The sequence below is a fragment of the Heterocephalus glaber genome, unplaced genomic scaffold, assembly GCF_053883595.1.
Source record: "Heterocephalus glaber isolate CG9 unplaced genomic scaffold, H.glaber_assembly_v1.0 deba00001666, whole genome shotgun sequence".
Taxonomy (NCBI): domain Eukaryota; kingdom Metazoa; phylum Chordata; class Mammalia; order Rodentia; family Bathyergidae; genus Heterocephalus; species Heterocephalus glaber.
The window spans coordinates 6104186-6121199 of NW_028258406.1; the positions used below are offsets into that span (position 1 = coordinate 6104186).

The window sequence follows — 17014 nt, forward strand, 5'->3', positions numbered from 1 at the left end:
TTTAGAAAAATCTATTCCCACGGTAACTATTTCAGTCTCACAAGACCTATCTGCTCCCCCCAAGCAGGCATTAATCCCTTCAAGGCATTAATCCCTCCCTGCCTTCTGACCCCACTAAGCCCCACATCTTAGAGACTGTACCACCACTCAATATTACTGCACTGGGGATGAAGCTTCCACCACATGACACTTTGGGGAACAAACTATATTCAACCCAAAATATATATGCAAACACAAATTATCTTTACCTGTATCTTGTATTTACCACATTTTGAAAGTGAGACTATGAATAACTAATGTTTATAATACTAAATTATCTTTCCAGATCAATTTAAAATTCTAAGAACCTTATAGATCAACTAATTTATTTTTTAGAATTTCAGGTACTGTCTTAAGAGTGTGTGAAATAAAATGACCATAGGTATATTTGTTGTCTAAATGTAAGAGAATAAGTCATGGAGTTTTGTGAATTTTAATCAAGCATGGAGGTTAAATCTTCCTCACTAATATAGTTTAAGAAGGAGCATGAGAAAATATTATTACCACTACTTCTATGACTATTAAATTTGTATGTTGACTATAAAATAACTTCAGTATATTTCATTAATTCTGAAATAAATAGTACTTAGTAACTTTTAATATATATAATAAATATTATATAAATATATATAATACACAAGTATAAATAATACTTAGTAATTTTCCCCCAAATATTTGAAGAGGGATATATATATATATATATGAATTTGTTTAAATATTTAGTATTATTTTGGTAAAAACTTGGCCTACCCATACTAATAATATATCTTCCAAGATGGTACTGGGGTTTAGAGAAAATTGATTCTATAAATAGGGAAGAGGACTGACTATACAGGATAGAGTAGATACTAATAATAATCAGGCTCAGACACTGTAAACATTTAATAACTTGTATAAATAAGTATGGCTTTCCCTGGTTTTCAATTATGGTGATGTGATGGAAAAAATAAAAACCTGTATCAAAGTTACATTAAAATTTCAAAATCGTATGATCTTTTTGGTTTATTGAAAATTAAAACAAGTCAACCTAAAAAATTAGATTTAAGATTTTCAGGGCTGGGGATTTAGCTCAGTGGTTTCAACACCTGCTACGCAAGTACAAGGACCTGAGTTTGACCCCCAGTACCAAAAAAAAAAAAAAGATTTAAGATTTTAAAAAGACAAACTAAAGCAATTTATATTAATTGTGGCTGGATTACTTTAAGCAGGTAACTACCTACTTGATCTTTGGACCTCTTATCTGTAAAAAAAAATAATACCTTGAAAGATTGATCTGGAATAAAATATGAAACCATTAAACAAAATTACTGAGCACAGTGCTTGGGAAGACATGGTTTTAAACTGAAGTTTAATCTGTGGTTGACAGCCCAACAATTTTTTTCCAAGATTCTTAAAATAATTAATATATCCCTTCCCAAAAAGGCAGTACACTTAAAACAATGACAAAAACAGGTGGACAATACTCAGTAGGAAATAAATTACAAAAATTTTTTAATGAACAAAAGTGAATGAGATGTTGGTGAATGAAAGAAGACTGAGGAAGATGGAGTCTAGAAGACAGAGCTCTTTCCAGCCAGAAAGGGGCTAAAATTGCCAGTGGAAATTTGGCAAAGGCAGAATCCAGGACAGCTTGTGAGGCTGAGGACAGTAGTGGCAGCAGAAAATAAAACAAGAATTCCTTGAAGTCCACATTATGATAGGGAAAATTTCTTTGCCCTCACAACACTGGCTCTAAGAATTTCCTGAAGGGGCCAGGGATTTAGCTCAGTGGCGCCGCCCCTGCCTCGCAAGCACAAGGTCTTGAGATTGATCCCTGGTACCAAGTAAAATAAAACAATTTTTAAAATAAATAAAGAAAGAAGAATTTCCTGGAGCCAGTTCTCGCAGGGTGAGTGGTAGGGGAGATTTCCTCTCTAAAGAATTGTAATCTGTTAGACTTAATTTGGTCCATTAGTTTGGTATAGTAACTTAGTTAAACCTTTCTCATTTTGGCACTAAGGGTTTTCTTTAGCTAAGGACTTCGTCTGTTCACTCTTCTTAAAAAGTAACGTTGAAGAAAATAAGGCACAAGTTTAAAAGAAGGTCTTTCTGTCACAGATCCTGACCTTACTGTTCTTTAACAAATCAAAAATACAAGTTTGATTATATTATATTAGAGTGCCTCATCTCCCAAATTTTCTACAGTCACTTTCAAAGCATTTTAGAAAAAGATTAAGCCAGTTTACAAAGTAATCAACATATATTTCCTAAAAAGCTTTGAAAGACAAATACAAATTAAAATTCTTTTTATACACTGCATTGCTGTGGGTATCAAAACTCTCCCTCAATACTGTTATAATTCTATTGAAATTTTAAATATAGTAAATATTTCCCTGAGACGCTTCATAGAGTATATTTTTTAACATTTAAAATCACAAAGTCAAATCAATAATCCAAATTATTAAAAATTTAGTGATAATGCTATCCTTCCCCAATGGGCAACCTCTCTCAGATTAGTACTATGTAAAGTATCATGCATGTAGATATCTGTTTTTAACATGAAATATTAATATTATATCTTTAAGTATTCTTTTAAAAATTTTTTAAAATTTATTTTATTTTACTCCATTCCCCCCTCAAGCCCCTTCCCCTTCCTATGTACAAAAGCTCTGTTTCCATTTTTTCCTTCTAATATCACTTTTTTTCTTGTCCCTTCCTTCCTTTCTCCCTCCTCCCTTGTTCCCTTTCCCTTTTGAACACTTTCTTCCCATTTCTCAACATCCATTATACATTTCGGCCCTTATTTCACACAGGTATTCTTATAATTAGTTATCCAGAGTTTTACAGATGCTAATTGATGCAAGGTTTGTTTTGTGTGTAATGAAAACATTTTAGAACCTGATAGTTGTGCATAGTTATGAACATCCTGAAACCACTTAATTGTATACTTTAAAATGTTTGAATTTGATAGTATGTGAATTAAATTTCAAAAAAACAAAAATTTAAACAATAATCTTTTTTCTTTATCTTATTCTTTTTAAGAGCATAATCTTATTCCACAACATTTCTATTTTATTTTTTAGCTATGGGTTATTTCATTAGTCTAAGGTTACATTTCTTTTTTTAATTAATTAATTTGTTTTTATTAGCACGTTTGCATATATAATGATCAAATTCATCATGGCGAATTTGTACCTGTACATAATATAATACATAATATAATTCCATTTTTCCCATTCCCTTTCTCTCTCTTAAACCCCTTTTCCCCTCCCCATTTACAAAGAGAAAGCAAGAGAAAGAGATTAGATGATAGGTAAAATTGTTGGTTTTAAATGAGTTCAATTCACATATAATTTCATGACATTCATTTGTAAAATCTATGCGACTAGAAATAGAAAAAAATTCATTCAACAACAATATTCAGATACAAGTTCTTCTCACTTTTGTCAATAAATATTCCTTAATTTCTATCAAGGGATTTTTAATTGATTTTTGGAAATGCCATAACCCAGAAAGTTACTTGCCATGGCACTTGAATTATGACGTGTATAAAATATATACTTGCTTTTGAAGACAGTATAAAAAATGTGAACTATAAAATATCTTCTTGATAATTTTTATTTAATATGTTGGAATAATATTTTATGTATTCTGCTATGAAACATTATTAAATTAAATTCATCTTTTCTTAAATGTTTCTACCAGCAATTTAAAATTACGATGTGATTCAATGTAATTTTATTGATCATGCTGCTTAGGAGATCATTTTCCCACACAATCATTTTTGTCACCTGAGATGTTCGAATATCATTCCTAAATAAGTTTTTAAAATATGTGTATGACACACTCATCATTCCAATCTTTTTTTTTAATGAACAAATGCATTCACCTATAAGATACAGAATTGTCACCTATCAAAATAAAGTTATGGAAAGGTATATGTATGTACCCATCATTTCCTTCAATCCATGTATTTTATCATGAACTTAAATAAGTTCTCTACTATGTTGGGTTACTTAATTTAGGATTAAAATATGAAGGTTTCATATATTTTGATAAATTTCTAATTTACTCAAAAGTACAGTCGTGATTATCTTTAAGAAATATGTTGTATTGGGGCAGAGGATTTAGCTCAGTTGTTCCGGTGCCTGCCGCACAAACACAAGGTCTCAAGTTCGATCCCTGGTACCAAAAAAACCCCCAAAAAACAAAAAACCAAACAAAGAAATATGTTGAATTGTTTTGCTGTACATCCATCCACCCTACCATCATCCAGGTAATCTGATTTCTACCAGATTTGATCACTAGGATCTCTTATTCTTTGACTTCCAATTTACTTTTGCCAGTAAGAGAGACTGGTAGATCAAAGCAGAAGAAGCAGGGCTCAGCATTTATGTCACTATTTCTCTCAGCATTAATCTTGATTTGACGTCAGTTGTATTTCTCTGCAAAGACCACAACTGCTGAAAAACAGCCATTGGTTTCCACTTACAGTCTGGTAAAGACTGTGGCTGGCAGGCAAAGGGTTCTCTTCTGAATTAGTATTTAATCATTCCTTGCACCCTTAACCTTGACTACACCTTTGTAAATTTTTCCTGTATTAAATCCTCTCCATTTACACATTTGAATGCACCATCTCTTTCCTGCCAAACCTTGATTGACAAAGAGAGTGCCCTGCGTGTGTTAAACCCACTATTTTACAGTGGACTGCTTTTAAATATCAGTGTACTGGGGGTAACTCTGTGAGGGATTGCTATTATAAAGTGTAAGAGTTTAGACGTTTGCAGGTAAAAATTTTTAAAACACCCCCCAGAGTCTTTACATCCATTTTTTCTAGGTCCCTAATACAATTTGTAGTTTAAGTAACTGAATAAGAAGGAAAGATTTTCTTTTTATAAGCCCTGTTTCCTTGAAGGGGCTCTACCTGCCAAGTTAGAGATATTCCATGTTGTTTCTTACATGTTTTAAAAGACAATCATGATCTCTTATATAAGTGATTATTACATGTTTTTGATCTTGTAGTTGTAAAGTAGTTCTAAAAAATGATATATTTGATCACATACTTTAACTTGACATCTAAAATATTTTATCCAGTGTTTAAATATAGTTATTAGAGTAGACACTTCTGTGTATTATAAACATAGATATTTTAAAGTATGGCTTTCATATTATTCAGTCGTATGCTCAATCATAGCAGCATACCATAAAAATCTACTCGTCATCATCCAACTTAAATTTTGATGAAAAGGTTATAAATAAATGAGTTTTACATTATTTTTCTCTTTTCATTACTAATATTGCCATTTGGAACAAATTATATCTTACTGTAGTACATTTATTTTGAAATTATTTTATCAATACCCATTCATAACTTACAGAATTAATATGCATATATGCATGTATATATATTTATGCAAAATTAATATTGAAAAATTCTTTACTTCTATATGTTAAATATTTTTTCCTTTGATGTGGGCTTCAGATTAATTGTAGATTGACAAAAATGTTTTAAAACTTTTAACAAATAATAAATTTAAAAGTAATATATTAAATTATATATCCGCTCCTGAATGAAACTGATGGGACGACTTGGTCTCTATTTTTTTACACTTTATCTATAGGTGATTATTACCTGTTGCTAGGAGAAATAATTTAGCCTCAATTTTATGTCATTCTTGCTATGCTGCTTTGCTTCCATAGATTTAAATGTTAAATAACACATAAGTTATTAAGAATGATAAGAGCTCTGTTATATTAATGTCACTCAATATTTTTAACTCCTAAGTGTCAAGACCTCCAATAAGCTAGGACAGAGAGATCTGAAGTGTCACATGTTGCTTCACCCATTAAAGCAACAAGTCAAAAAACAAAAGGTTAGTATTTTTTCATTATGTTGGTCTAAAAAAATCCAAAACCAGAGAAAGCATCAGTTCTATTTTCTCCAAAAGAATGGCAAACCAGCAGAACACAAAGTCAAACAGTACAGATTAGAGAGAATCCTACTTCTGAGGGAACCCTGTACTATAGACTGGCAGTTCTATGGACTCTGGGAAGTAGGAAATCAGGAGCTACAGAAGAAGCCTAGGAGTGGAATACTACTTGGCACCAAATCAGAGTGGAAAAAAAAGTGTCTTTAGGGTCTGCCCCCCATAATTTCATAAAGAGACCATAGTAGAAGTGTCTGAACAAGACCTCTACACAAGGCCCCAATTAAAAAGACCTGAGAATGAAGACAGAGGACCTAGGAAAGCAACTATGTAAAAAGCATGACCACCCAGGGAAGCCAGTTTCTTTGCAACTCTTTCAGCAACTGCACTCTCTCGACCATCATGGAATCTGGTAAAGCCTTAAAGTCTGTCTGATAAGGGCTTTGCAATTCCGGCATGGAAAAGCCATGTATATGTATATGTATATATATTTATATTTATATTTATATATTTAACTACTAAGTTATAGGGTAAATATCAGAAATTGATCTATCATCAAAATTTATTTTTATATTTTAACTGAAAACTGGATCAAATCATATTTCAATTGTGTTGAAAGCACATTTCTACCTCTACTTACATAAAACGTGTAAAACCTGTTTTGCAAAAATATTCATTTACCCAGTTTTTAGAAGCACTCATGAACATTTTGATTTGTCCATGTCTTAGTGGTCATAGGAATTTTACCCATGGAAACAGCAGATTACACTACTGTTGTTAGAGTTAGGATGAGTGGGTAAAATAGTAGATGAGTTGATAAAATAGTAGAATTGTGATTGTGAAAATTTTGCTATTAAAGAGAAATAAAATCTCAGTTAATTACCTTCATAATAAGATGCATTTTTTCTTGTCAATTTCTTTTTTTATTCATTAAGTTTATTGGTACCTTTCAGGTATACAATGTGATGACATTCATCATTGGGAATTTGTACCTTTACATGATATATCTTGGTTCTTATTTTTTTCCCCATTTCCCTGTCCTCCCATCAAACCCTACAGGACACGTGTAAATACCAAATAGTTTCTCTGTGAGAAACTGAAAGTGTAAATAAGGATCAAACTGTATAATAGATAATAAGATGCATTTTTGAAATGTATTTATAATTATCACATTTATATATACATAAGTAGCTTTAAAATATGGAAATCTGTTTTTTGAACAATCTATGGCCTTTATGTACTTTCAAGCAGTGTATAAGCCCAGTCAGAATATTAACATGATGGTCCCATAGTTTCAAATAGAAGAGCCAAACAAATTCTAGTGACCACCTTGAGAATCTACATTGTTTATGTTATACTTAACTATCTTCTTTATAGGTTTCAAAATCTGCTGTAAGGATATTTTTTGGTCATATATATCTTCCAAAAGGAACATGGAACTGCAGATAATTAGTGATGCTTTTTTTCCCTACACTTGTTTTCTTAGGTGTTACTGAACCCTGAAAAATGTGAATGTTCCTTAAAGGAATAAAGAAGAAAGTTTACAATGAAGGAAGTGCAGCAGATCAAGTGAGCTACAAATCCAGTCTAGACCAAGAAGAAGGTATAATAATAAAGTTCACTGAGGAAGCTGTCAAGAAAGGGTCTGTTAAAAGGATTTCATTTTTCTCCTGAAACAAATGAAGTTATGTCTTCACTCATTCACAAAAATGTGACTTCAGAGGAAAACAGAGTTTTTAAAAAATGACCTAAAAATAGGGAATTTCTTAAACAAGAACTTAAAGTATAAATCCTTAGGGAAATGGCAGTAAACGTTGAAAACTATTTAACATTTTACTGTTGAATATTTAAGTATTGAACTATTGATTAAAATCAATCAAAAATGTGCTTTAAATATACAGTTAAAAGCCATATAATTGAGAATGTGAAAGAAATAAATATATATTCTTTGTATAAATTTCTTTAAAATATCAAAAGGAAATAAGTGACTAGATTCATTTAAAAATTACCAAATAGAAGACACTTATAGAAGAGAAAGCCTAAATAATGCTGGTAAACAAGAAGATGTACAATAAGCAATAAAAAAAAATAAATCACTAATTTCTAAATATATTATATATCTGAGAGCTTCAGTTGTTGGCAAAAATGTAAAGCCCAGATAAATCAGTAGGTGGGTATCTTAGTCCACTTTCTGCTGCTATAATCAAATACTAGACAGTGGGTAATTTATAAACAATAGAAGTTTATTTGGCTCACAGTTCTGGAGGCTGGGAAGTAAAAGAGCATGATGGTGGCATTTGGCAAGGTCCTCTGCAGTGAATCATAATATAGATATAGATGTATATCTATCTATTTATCTATCTATCTATCTGTCATCTATCACCTTCTTAAGACTTCAATAAGCCTCCACTGCAGCATTGCAGCACTGTTTATAAGAGCAGAGAGAGAGAAATTAAATGCCTATCATACGTGGTTAAATACCCATCAATTTCAGAATAAATAAATAACTATTACTACATAGCTCTATAAATGAATAATCTGAACAGCATGTAGTACATATAGATTTCTAAAAATATCATACAAGTATAAAAACAAACTGATAAATTATCAAAGTAGCAAATAGGCTTACTACATAAATATTTCTATATAATATTTGCTAGTATGTACTTCTGTAGATATATATATATATATATGTAAAATACAGGGAAATAACCACAAATTCAGAATATTAAGCTTAGATTATTTGGAGAGGGGAGTGAAAGGATTGGAAGCAAGCAAATGAAATTCAAAATTTATTTTCTCTTCTTGTACATTTTATTTCTTAAACTGGCTGGTGGAAACATACTCTATATCATTTTTTGTACACTTTAAAAAGATCTTCCATGAGACCATTCTTTGAGAAGGAAGTAGACTGCAGAAGATATAAAGTATGACCTGGAGTGCAGAATATCATGAAAACATGAAGAAAAACAGATTGAGGGATGAAACCCCACCACAACATCATTATTTAAGGGTAGAATAAAACCATCATCGATAATTTAAAATAGGAAGAAAAGGTCCAAAGGGGAAGGGCAAGTGGGAGAGGAAGGGGAAAGAAAAGAAAGGAAAGGAAAAATTATGAGAAAAGAAAAAAATAGAAACAAAGTCTATGTAAATAGTGAAGGATGGAGGGGGTGAAGGGTGCACAGGTAATGGGGAAAAATAAGAACCAAGATACATCATGTACGGGTACAAGCACCCAATGATAAATGTAAACGTATTGTATACCTAAAATGGACCAAAAAAAGAATTTAAGCAAAAAAAAAAAAAAAAGAAAAGACAAAGTAAAGGCCATGTTTGAATAGGAATCAAAGGATTTCAATAAAATTGGAGTAGCTTCCTAGAGATAGTTGAATTTTATTTTCTCAAATACTATCTATGCAAACTTTCAAAAATGCGAATTTTTGTAACAACTCACCAGGCTGTTTAGAAATGCCAGTAGGAGAATGTGTTGTAGAAAACTAGTCAGTCAGACAAATCCCTTTTTATTTTTATTTTATTTTATGTTTTTGGTACCAGGGATTGAACTCGGATCCTTGCTCTTGCGTAGCAGGCATTGAAACCACTGAGCTAAATCCCTGGCCCGACAAATCCCTTTTTAATTTAAAGAAAAGAAGGGGAAAAGTAGTTATAGGTCATTTTTCAGTCTCATGATATGAAATAGGCACATACAAACTACCTAATAAGTTTTTCAGCTATTATTTCTAAATTACACATATAGAACTGAATGTAGATATTATCAATCTTAATAAAGGAAGGGGCTACACGTGACAAAATAGAAGATAAGGAAAAACAGGTGAACAGAAGATTGGGGCACTGATGTCTAATCATACAGACTCAAAAGTTCTTTTATAGTAGATGAAAAAAAGCAAAAGTTTAAATATATGATTTGCTACTGGGACAATGGTCTGTCAAGGAACTTAACATGGAGTTATAACTACAGGTGACATTTAACTATTACCTCAACTTTTGTAGCTAGTCAGGCCAATTCCTAAAATTGCCTCAGGGCCAGCAGCAGTCATTCAAGGGCTCTGGAAAAAAGTTCTAACCAAACTTGCAGTTATATTTCAGTACTGAACAAAGTTAAGGCTGTATTGTTCTGTGCCAACTGAACAAAAACCATAGACAAAATTCTGTGGAGAGGAATAAAAACTGTAAGCAGTATTTACTGTAGCTAAAAAATAAAATCTTTCTTCACAGAGGAAAACCAGACAGCCATTTCCAAAATCATTCAAATAGGAGTTTAAGCATATTATTAGAAATATTTGATTATGTAAGTGAGATCTGTAATTGAGATTCCTCTATATTGATGTCATTTATCAAACTGCTAATCCATTCTCATACTAATTGAAGACAGGCCCAAAGCCCCATCTTATTCTTTATCACTATTTCCAGAAGTATATTTTCTTTTTTGTGTCTATTCATCCTTGTTGATGTAGTCTCTCCTTCTTAGTTATTCACTCTCAAATCTACCAATTTCAGAATATTTCATATCAAGATATCAAATCCCACTCACATATCTTAAACTTCTCCACTTTCAGGGCATGTTTTCAGGTAAATTTTTCATATCTTCAAAACCCACAGTTTTCCTAGAGACTATCAACACCCTTCTCTCTTCTTGTAGGTTCAACATAGATTTCACAATCCATCAAAATAAATACTTCATTGTAAAAATATTTAACTCCCATTCCACTCATCATCAGCCCAGCTCTGTTAGAGGAACCTCAATACATATGTACTCACTTGAGTATACTGCAAAGCAAGTGTGGTAGTTACAAACAAAAGTCACACAACCAGTTAAGCTGATTTATGGTGAATGTGTGTTATCAACATTTTAAATTGAATGTATGATATCAATCCAAAAATATTTCTGTGGAAAGTGTTACTTTTATCCTAAAACAATAATTTCACATATTTTATTTTCTCCTCAACTACTTTAACATTCCTCAAACATTCAACACTGCTTAATCATTTTCAGATGATGAACTTGCTTCCATTTTATAGATCATACAGAAATGTTCAATGAGAATTCCCTTGAATTTTACTTAATTTATAATCTACTTATGTGTGCACCTATTCTGTTCATCATTTTTGCATTATATCATAGTCCATCACTTTTTCAAGTCCTATAACATTTACCTGGGTCCCATTTCCTTTAACTATTTTAAAACATTTTATGTATTGTTCACTCATTCTTCTCCTCTCCTAAATCATTATTCTCACTCTTTCTCACAGAATACTCATAACAGCAAACAAATTGGCATTGCTATTTTATATTCTAAAATTTTTTGTCCCACATAATTCTTATTGGCCACTGCTCAATTTTGTGTCCACTTATACAGAAAAAAGGTTTTTAGAAAGAACAAGCTACAAGGACTCTACTTTCTCATCCCTATGCATGCTTCAGTGCTCTACAATTTAGTTTCTTTCTTCATTACTACAAGAAAATGACTTCTGCCAAGATCTTTAAAAACTCTCCTGTACCAAGTTTCTGTGATCATTTTGTGTCCTCATTGACTCTTGTGAAGCCTTTATCACAGCTGAATGTTCCTTTCTTCTCAAAGCCATTTTCTCCTTTAGCTTCAGGAACATAGATTGTATCTTGGTTTTTCTAATAACCTTTCCAATAACCTTCCTGTCAGCTTCATGTTGGAATCTTCAAGTGTCATTCTTTGGTCTTCTGCACTTTTTCTCTTTATACTCTATTCCCATGGCTATTAATGACCCTGAAATTTCTTACTGGCTTAAAGGCCAACCTTCTGAAAAACACTTTATATATAAATCTCAAAAGTATGATGTCCAAAGTGGACATGATAATTTCTTATCTACAGAAACCTAAATGTGTTTCTTATCTCAGTAAATGACCAATCATTCACACGGTTTCTGAAGCACAAACCTATAGGGACTTTCTGTATTCATTCTTCTCCTTTATTCCTTTCTATCCAAAACACCCATAAGTGTGCATGTCACCATCATAATAAATCTATTTTTTGACTTCTTGTCCTCCTTCCAGTGCTACAATTATATTTCAGGTCACATATTAGATGAAATAGTGCCATAATATCCTATTGGTCATCTGATTCCTATTCTTGTCCTGCACACTCTCAACTGGAAACAATCTATATAATACTGTGCAGGCTGGGTCATCTCCTTTTTATCAGCTATAAATTAGAGTTGTCATAGCTCATAAACTTCTATTCACCTCTCATGAAACTTGGAATTCTACATCTTCTATATCACCTATACACCATGTTTGCCTGTTGAATGTGTCCACCAAAGTTCCGTATGTTAAAGTTTCTCCTACCAGTGCTGCTACTGGGATTTAGTGAAAACCTTAGGAGGTGGGAGGTTGTGGGAGCTCCTTTGGTTATTGGGGACTTGCCCTTGAAGGAGCTTGTGAGACCAGTCTTTTCTTCTTTCTTTCATTTGTTTCTTGATCATAAGGTGAGTAACTTACTCCATATGTGCCCTACACAATTTCCATTCAGCACCACTACCAGAGGCACACAGTAATGGGTCCACTGAATCAGACTGGAATCTCCAACATCGTGATCCAGAAACAAAACTTCCTTTATACGTTATCTGTTATTTCATTATAGTAATGTATGAAGCTGCCTAAAATAGTGCATTTTCAATCACATTTTAAAGAACTCTTATTCTGGTTCTCTTTGTTCTAATAACACTGAGCTGTCTGTATCCTTTTAATACGCTAAATACTTTCCCATCCCAGCAAAATTCATTTGTTCTGACTAGAATTCATTATTTGAGTCCTTTACAGAGCTGTTTTCTTAAACATGAAACCTCCAATTAAATGGCATGTATTTTCCTTCTTATTTAATCTTCTGCCCATCAGTTCACCTGTATACCTGAACTTTTCTGATGAATTAAGAGACTGCATTTATAACTATAAAGTTACTTAGTTATTTGTGTGATAATTTTCCATCTTCCTCATTAAATAGAAAATTCCATGATGATATGAATTTTCTCAGAACCAAGTATATATTAGAATTTATTTAATATACAGATTAATGAGTGATGAGCAATTACGGATTTGAAATAACTCTGCAAACAATCAACTTTGTTATAAATACCTAGAATCTGACAAGATTCTATGTGCTTCTGAGAACTTACATAAGGCATTTTTTATGTTATCCATGTTGTAACTACACATTTTTGACTGTTCTCAATTGACATTCATACATCAAATTAACAAAATCTATTATTTTATATCAATTTTTCTCATTTACTTCTCATTATCAAGTATTTTTGTTAATATACTCACAGCTTATGTTCATTGGCTGGCTTAAATGAACAATATAGAACTAATATATATGACAAGCTGATTAATTTATTTCCTTCTTTGTCTCTGCCAACTTTGAAGCAAAATATAAATTTTAATTTCATTGACTTTTTAGAGGGAAAGTAAATTAATAACATTCACTTCAAGCAAATGACAGAAGTCACATGGTTTCTATTTTTACATTACCTTTCATTATAATTTTTAACTACCTACAACAATTCAGTCAAACAATCTATGTGTTTTTCCTCTAGGGAACTTGCTAAATTTGCAATTGAGATAAGCAATCAATGTTCACCTCTGCTAAACTATACATAAATATTATTTCAAAAAGAAATTCCTTGGAGGAACTCCTTTGTGGAATGTAAGTTCATTAGTAAGTAATGGATTGCTCTATTGTATGTTTTCTCCCATCAAGCTAATTTGGAATTTCTTAATTGTCTCACATTTCTTTTATATGGCAAAATAAATGATACCTCTGTGTGAGAATTGCCCTGCTTATAATTATACTTTCCATGAGTTAATAGTATCAACTCCATTCAACTTGTATGTTCACATTAATTTATGTATTATAAAATATTTGAAGAATTAAACTGTAGTGGAATTCATCCTCACCTTACTTTCTTCTTTGTGATATATAGATCTAAAAACATAGGGAAATAAAAGAAATTCAGAATTAAAGGAGAAAATCTAAGCACCCTTCTAATGTTCTTTTACATTCAACCAAATCCTTGTCACTATTGCTATCATAGTCCATGACTGAGAGCCTGGGTTTTTATATTCTTTTATTTAAAGAGAATTACAGTTGATACTTATATGAAAAAAGATAAAGTGATATTTGAAAATTTAACATTTGAAATTTGATATTTAAATTTATTTTATTGTTAAATACAAAACGCTGATTTTCTCAAATTACATTAACCTCATTTTCATAAAAGAATCAGAGTACAACAGAACTTTTGATATAAAACATAATTTTTAGAAATATAGCCTAAGAAATAAGTTGTTACTAAAACTGAGGCATGAAAAACTTTATTCATATAGTTTAATCCACACCACTAGATTCACAGAATCGTAACCCTGTAAGATTGCAAGGAGATATTGTCTCTAATCTTTTTTTTTTTTCTCTCTTCATGACACTTTATTGATGATAGGAAATGAGGACGAGACTTGAAGGATTAGGTGGGGCCAAGAGGTCCCAGGTGGGGAGATGGCAAGCATTGAGGCCTGGCCATTACTGGGCAGGGAAGACAGAATTGCCACTGAACACACAGGGGATAAGCAGCTGCCGGTACTCCAGGGGCAGGTGCCACTCCACAAGCACGTGCAATGAGACTTGGTCGGTGATCAGGCCCTACCTTCGCATCAACAGCTCCAGGTCCTCTGGTTTCACAGTCTTGCAGCCCGCATGAGCAGCAAATACCTCCAGGTCATTGCAAAGGTGCTCCAAGTACTTATCCAGACACTTCTCCACCATCTCAAGAGTCTTCCTTTCCACAGGCATCTTAGCATAGAAGCTGAAGAGTTTTGTATAGTAGCTCAGTCCAGCCTTATGAGGATCTTGACGGGATCTAGGACCACCAGTTCAGGGCCTGGAGGGAAGTCTGGCCAACACAGGCTCTGGAGGCTCTGAAGACAAGACTGCAACATCAGGTGATGGGGCTGGTTCAAGAAACTGATCCAGTTGTTTGGCCTGAAGAAACTCAGGGACATTGGAGACTGATTCTGGGCTCGCTGGCCTGTCAGAGATGGCCTCATCCCCTGAAGATCCTTCTGGGTCCTCAGGCTCCATAGCCCTCTGGAATCTCTTTGCTTTTGTCACCTCTGAAGGAGCAGGAGGCCCAGGCTGTAGCTCCATAAAAGGATAAAGATGGAGTAGCAAAGCCAGCCTCACTCATGTGGTTCTGCAGCCCAGGCATGCTGCTCTGTGTCCTGTGATGCACAGCCTTTTCAGTACCTTCAGGCCCAGGGTAAGGACATGGCAGGGAGTGATGCACATTGAGGGAGTGGCCAGCCAAGGGCTATGAGAAAGGCTGGGTAACCTCTAACACAGTGTCTGTTGGCTGAGCAGCAACAGGAGTTCTGAGGCTGTCACCTAGAGGAACTGAGGCCATTAAATTATCTTGCAGATCCTGCAGAAGGGCACCCATATGTACAGCGTGGCGGGTGGGAGGTCTTCGGGCCAATCCAGGTCTCTTCACTGACCGTGGCTGAAGAAGTGTAGCAAAGGTCAGACTGAGGGAGCTGGTGAGGGATGAGGCATCAGGATTCCCGGGAGGCTCTTGGGAGAGAGGCAGTCTCTGGGGTCACCGGTCCATTTCCTGCTGAAACACTGACAAGCTCAGCCTCTGTTTCCTCCTGCCAGAGGCCAGCAGAACTGGAGCCAGGGCTGGGGGGAGCTCAAGCTCAGGAAGTCGAAGTTCTAGGCTGCCCCTACTGCTTTCCCGTCTGGAGGGCTGGGCCACTTAGGGTGCTGGTGCTGGCTTCACCACTCTCTCTGGCATCACGATAGAAGATTCTGGTGCAGTTAGTAGGATGTTCTTCAGCAGAGTCCGGGGAGTCTGTTCCTCCAGGTGCCCAACAGCTTGACCACGAGCCAGTCTGCCAGTAGATCTGGCTCCATGAGAACACTGACTGGCAGTTGCCTTTGTTTGGCCACTCCACCTCTTGGGGGAAGGTGTTTCAAGCAGGGCTCTCTGGGCACTAATCCGAGCACTCCGGCGTCGCCGCGGGGTGCAAGAGTCCGCTGTGTCTAGCGTGTGCCGCAACAGCGTAAGCATTGTGGACTCGCAGTCCGAGCTGTAAATGTTCTCCATCTTCTCAGCCACCCTGCTAACTGCCAAGACAGCCCTATTGTCTCTAATCTGACATGAAAAGCATTTTAGATGTAAATGTTATTATTGGGAATTAATCTTGTTAGTATTTGGAAATGGCAAACAAATCAAGTTATTATTTGAGAAATTCAACTGATCTGGATAACGTTATTATTTGAGAAATAATCTCTTTAGTATTTTAGTGTCCTTGATATTTTTTCTGTTCTATCAATCCATTATTTTTTCTTTAGCTTTTTCATTTATTATGTTTTACTCTGAGAATATCAATGCTTTTTTTCCATATGTGCTCTGATCATTTTCATACTTTTAATTTCCTTCAAGATACCTTCAAGCTCATTGTTTTTTAAATATTTCTTTATACATTTTTGTTATTCTAATAACCAAAGCCTTTCATCATTTGCTTCTTTTGAATTTCATTTTCATTTCCCTTAAAGTTTTCATTCAGTTTTCTTACATGTGTTTTCTTTGTGTCTGATTCTCATTGACTATGTGGTGTACACTGAACTTGAAATGTTACCTATAGCAATAATGAAATTTCCTTTCTTTTAGAAGATGAAGGAACTTGTTTCTGCTACAGACAATACTGAGCTGGGACCAGCTTAAACCAATTTCACACTATGTAAGTTAGGCTTCCTAGATTGTTCAAGCAAAATTCTGTGAGAGAGGGATACTCTAAGTACAATCTTACTCTGAGGGTATTCTTCCTAGTGCTAATATATTGGAGCAAAGGTTGTTTGTTTTTTGTTTTTGCTTTCTGCTTCTTTTTTATGCAAAGAAATATCATAAGAAAAAGAGTTTTAGAGAATTAAATAAATTCTAAATATAATTTCTTTATTGTCTTGTTAGTCTTCATAACTCAAGAATTTTTTATTGGCCATCTTTATGTCTTCTGCGAAGTG

At 33.8% G+C, this 17014-nt stretch overlaps 1 pseudogene; it reads right to left on the reverse strand.

Annotated features, from left to right (window-relative positions):
• Positions 1 to 14471: 14471 nt before the first annotated feature.
• On the reverse strand, positions 14472 to 16118 carry LOC101711013 (centromere protein T pseudogene; annotated as a pseudogene).
• Between the last annotated feature and the right edge of the window lie 896 nt (positions 16119 to 17014).